We start from the raw sequence: 5,531 nt of genomic DNA on the forward strand, positions 1-5,531 counted from the left end.
CCAAAACTCATCTGAAACACACCCTGGGCCCTGGGACCCCGTCCAAGCATACCAACAAGTTTCATACTAATACTGTCTCGCTCGATATCTCAAATCACATCAAACAACGTCAGAACTACGAATTGCACCATGATTCGACTTATGAACTTCCAAATCTTTCAACTTCCAAAACTAGAGCAGAAACATACCAAATCAACCCGAAATGACACCAAATTTTGCATGCAAGTCCCAAATGAAATAACGGAGCTATTCCAACTCTCAAAATCGCATTCCGATCCATATATCACCAAAGTCAACTCTCGATCAAACCTCTCAACCTTCCAAAACTTCATTTTTCAATTTTCGCCGAAATACTTCAAATTACCCTACGGACCTCCAAATCCAAATCCGGATGTACGCTTAAATCCAAAATCACTATACAAGACTGTTGGAACCATCAAAATCTTAGTCCAGAGTCATTTTGATAAAAGTCAATTCCGATCAACTCTTACCGCTTAAGCTTCTAAAACAGAAATTCTTCTTTCAAATTGACTCTGAATCATCCGAAAAACCGAACCCGACAACACACGTGCATCATAACACATAATACAAAGTTGTTCAAGACTTTATGCCCCCAAACAGGGCGTTAATTTTCAAAATGACCAGTCGGGTCGTTACAAGAAATTTCTTCAATAAATTTATATGTTTGAGGTTTTTTAATTTAGGTTTAACATCATTTGCTGATTTTCATCATTATAGCCCATAAAAGTTTTAACATTCATGAAATTTGCTAGTGTTGTCAATTTTCTTTGAGTATTAAAACTTGATCTTTTTCTATACTGAAGAGAAATTTAATTATTAATAATATATTAATGTAACAAAATTGATCATTGGCCACTTAAAGTAATATTCTTTTGAAAAAAATATTATTGGATACTTAAAACTTTCCTAGTTCGTTGTCGATTAAGCAAAAAAAAAATTTATCTTGTCATACTACATACATATCAAAAATCTAAATTCTAGTTGATATGGAAGGGTAAATGAGCAATCTAAGTTTGGGGGTTGTAGTTAATAGGATTTTTAATTTTTACTTTTTTAAAATATTAAATATTTAAATTTGAAAATTAATTTTTGGCCCACGGGCCAACCCAGGCCCAGCTTCGATCAAGCCTCAAGTGCCAACAGGCCGACTTGGGCGGGGCTTATAAGCCTCAGTTTTAAATGGGCTAAAAAAATCTCAATCCAATCCTACTCAAGTAGCGATCTGGGTTAGGCTGGCCTCAGGGGCAAGCCCATTTTGGCGGTTCTACGCTCTGTTATACTTTTCATCTAAGTACACCCCTACCGTTATCAAAGTAAACAAAAATGCCCTGCCCTGACGACTGTCTACTTGACACCCAGACCCTCAAAATTATACTTGTGTTATTTTCTTATTGGATATTATGTAACTAAGTATTCTTAATTTTGAGACAATTTCTATTTATGCGTCCCACTTCCCTATTAACTTTTCTTTTCTTCCTCCTTTTTTTGTGTTTCACCTGCACATCTCCTCCATCGACACACCCGATACTCTTCATTTTTTTACAATATGGTTTCTTGTATTATCTATAATTCTAGGTACAACGCTTTCTTGATTGATTAGTTCATTTTTCAATCCCCTGATGAACGACACAACTGAGAAATGGATGAAAGTTTCACTAATTTAAGTACGTTTTTTAGCTTCAATTTATTTTGTTTGTTGTTCAATTATAAAATGGCAGAGAGCTTCGTCAGTAAAGTGTTAATATTTTGTGCATTCTATATTCAATTTGTTACAATATTTAAAACTATGTTGTGTGTTATTCAAATACAGAAAGGGCAAAGAGCTTCGCAAACGAAGTATTAACATTTTGTATCTTCTATCTTTAATTTGTTATAATTTTGAAAATATCTTATATGTGTCGTTCAATTACAGGAATGGTTAAAAGCTTCTCTAAAGAAGTATTAAGGTTTTGCTTGTTTTAGCTTCAATTTTATTTTGTTTGTTGTTCAATTACAGAAATGGTAGAAAGGAAGGATAATGAAGTTCAGGTGGATGACATTAAAATTGATGCCAAAGATCAACAATTGCTCTAAGCAATGGAGCGGGAGTTCCTCGTAGTTATTATTGCTGAAATTGTATCGATATTGAACTACAGCATTTTAGCCCTACAACCACCCTTGAGAAGTGTGGCCTAAAATGCAAGTGTAGCATTTGGTTAAAGGCAACACTTTATGGCTTTAGGCAACGCTTTTTTGGGGTGGCTTAAAGTACCGTAACCTTTGACTATTGGCCACACTTTGTAGGTGTTGCCTTAGAAGCCACGCTTTAAAAATGTGGCCTATACAGTACAAAAGTCACACTTATATTTTCTCATATAGCCACGCTTTTATGACATAAGACTACACATTTGAAGCATGATCTTTGTCACGTTATAGACTACCGCTTTTAAAGTGTGGCTTCTAGAGCAACATTTATCATTAACAACACCAGATTAATAATTCATATGGCCACACTTTCTAAGCGTGGCAATTTTGTCTACACTACGAAGTAATTTTTTAAATATTTATATTAGCCACAATTTTGTGGTTAAAAAATTATATATGTTTACATTAAATTCTGTCCACATTTATTTCTAGTATATATATATATATATATTCAAGCATTAAATTTAGATAATAAGTAACAAAATAAAAATAATTCAAATGCATATACTTGAAATAAACTTCAACAAATTACAAACATACTTTGCGTACTATCTATAGTAATAAAGTATTGTTGGTTCAAGAAGCTCACTAGCAAAGACCTCTAAAAATCAAATTTATTCATATTTATAGTATCAATATAAAATAAAAATAAACATCACAATTGTTTAAAAGGTGTTTACCATTCACTTTTATGAATCAAATTAATTTGTGGCCACCATTTCCAATTACATCACCCGTATTTTCCTACACGTTCAAAATAAAATTAAAAATTGGAAAGTAATCAATATATAGTATGCACTGGTTATATTTTACTAAGAGCTAATGAGATTTTATTTTACTACTATAGCATAGCAATATCAAACACAAAAAAGATATACAAGTGAAAAAGAAGCAAAAATGTGAATTAACATACATTTTACCTATCTCCTTATATAATCACAACAATCACTTAATTTAATAAGAAGAGAAAATGGCCAAATATACCCTCTACTTTTAAATATTGTTTATATTTTATCTTCATTATACTATCCGGTTAAATTTACCCCGACCATTATACTACTTGGTAAAATATAAATACCTTTTCAAGACTCGAGGCATGTGTTGAGCCAGAAGAATGTGGTAGATTATGGTCTCTCATAGCTCGTGCACTACTTGCATCAACCGGTGAAGGAATATTAGATCCAACACACCCTTGTATATCATGAAAATCCAGTCCAGGGTTGTTTTTCACCAATTGACTAAAAAATCATAATATTTCTTCTCTCATCATTTCCTTCATTTCTTCCTTCAGAGAAGTTATTTCGTTGGCATGCTGTTGTTTAAGCTTGGTGATTTCTTCATTTTTTCTCAGAGAGCTTGTCGTCACCGATCTATCATAGCATCTAACCAGACCAGGCTGCTCCTTTCCAACAGCCCCAAATGCATCATCTGTTGTTTCTCCGGAACTTTGACGATTCCAAAATTCAGACTGTCAAAAAAAATATTATTTCTCATCACTTACAAGTCAAGATAAATCGAATACTAAAATAAGTTTCAACAAGTCAAGTTAGATTAAAGAAGAGTTTAACAAACTTCAAATTTAGCCAAGAATGTCAATAGATTTTCCTGCGACAAGGATCGTAGTCATTTTAATATGAAGTTCCAAACAAACTGAACTGATTTTTTTCCCTTGAAATTGGTGCCAAGATTTATCCAAGAAGTTTCAAACTGAACTGAATCGGTGAAATTCTTAATTGTATTGTAATTACTCACTTCGCCATGATATATTCTAGCAGGAAGAGTAGGACTCATTGGCAACATATTGCTGGTGTAAACTAAGTATAAAAATGAGATAATTGGTAAGCTAGTTTTCTTCTTTAAATGCAAGTGTGAGTAGCATTTATAAAGGAGGTTATTATGTCTATGAACCAGAAATGCAAAGGGGCAGAAACTTCATGGTACTGTGCAATTTTCCTTTTTAAGTACTTGTAGGAAAATGTAAGGAATTAACATAAAGACAACAAATATTTTCAAGAAAATGTTGCTAATATCTTCTCAAGGCTGTCAATCTTTCAATAACATCAATGCTACTCCTTTTAGGTGCTATTGCAGATGAAGTTCACCAAAGGCACATTGACATGCACTTGGAATCATTGGCTTTGACAACTAAGCAATGTGGACTGGACATATGACTTGTCTTATTCATTAACATCATGAATAATGTGACACTTCGACAAGAGTCTATATCTAGTGTTCTGGTAATCACGTGAACATATATATCCGCCATTAAATATATACCATTTATAGTAACTTCTACGGTCATATTACATCTTTTTAAGAAATGCTGCAATAGTGTTCTGGTAATCACATGAATGTCCAAATCCAAATGTCTATTCTTAAGAGATACTTGGACACGATTCAAACTTCAAAAAAGAAAAGGTGAAAGATACAAAAGAATACAATTAGGGAAATAAGTTTCCAACTATATCACATGAAATCTTCTTGACATACTCAGGTCAAATTGATATAAAAGAGTAAGGGTTCTTCCTTTCATAATGCCCTAAAAACTTGCTAAAAACATAAGGTTCTTACATTCTAAGCAGAGATTACGTGTAGAAATCTTGGCTAAACTTCTTGTTAAACTTCTCTTACACACATTCAGTTAAAGAGAGAAAATACAAGCAAGACTTAACTTGCAGCATGACTTACTATTGCAACTTGAGTATCCGAATGAACTTCCTTCTCTTTCTTTGTACGAGTTGTAATAAATATTTCAGACTTTGATGATTCCTCATTGTTCTCTTTGGTTTCGCCCTACAAATTACATCAAAAAAGATATAAAAAAACATCACTGTGTTCCGACAAAGTACAAAAAGAAATGAAAGTCAGATTACAAAGTGCCGACTAAATATTACCAATGCCACACGCACTCTTGCAAAATTAATAGGTCACATTCGATGCCTCCACTTGTTTTTCCTGTTTTCAGAATTTAATTGGCACATAGCCTAACAACAAAAGAAGCATATTAATTAATAAATCAAAAAGAAAAAAATATATACTGCAACAAAAGGTAGAAAATGTAGAAATGCACAGTTTAATCTTACTTGGACATCTTCGTCATCCCAATGCTCAATCAATTGATAGAATTGAACTTCAGGTATCTCATTGGGACGATATACACTTTTTTTCCTTAAGTCTCATTCCATTAAGTATTAGGATTCTACTTTGACATTGAAATTAGAATTTTGAAGTACTTCTATTATCATTGCTTCCTCCCAGATAGGTTGGGTACAAATGTAGCAAATTTTTTACTTTCCCAAACACATTTACTTATTTTAAGTAAAGAC

The 5,531-nt window shown here is 32.8% G+C and overlaps 1 long non-coding RNA gene across 1 annotated transcript; it reads right to left on the minus strand.

Annotated features, from left to right (window-relative positions):
- Positions 1-2,915: 2,915 nt before the first annotated feature.
- On the minus strand, positions 2,916-5,181 carry LOC104222786 (uncharacterized). Its single transcript, XR_709989.2, has 4 exons — positions 5,100-5,181; positions 4,894-4,998; positions 3,284-3,673; positions 2,916-2,949 (listed from the first exon to the last, which is right to left on the minus strand). It is a non-coding gene; the product is annotated as an uncharacterized lncRNA (long non-coding RNA).
- Positions 5,182-5,531: the final 350 nt, after the last annotated feature.

The sequence above is a fragment of the Nicotiana sylvestris genome, chromosome 7, assembly GCF_000393655.2.
Source record: "Nicotiana sylvestris chromosome 7, ASM39365v2, whole genome shotgun sequence".
Classification (NCBI taxonomy): Eukaryota; Viridiplantae; Streptophyta; class Magnoliopsida; order Solanales; family Solanaceae; genus Nicotiana; species Nicotiana sylvestris.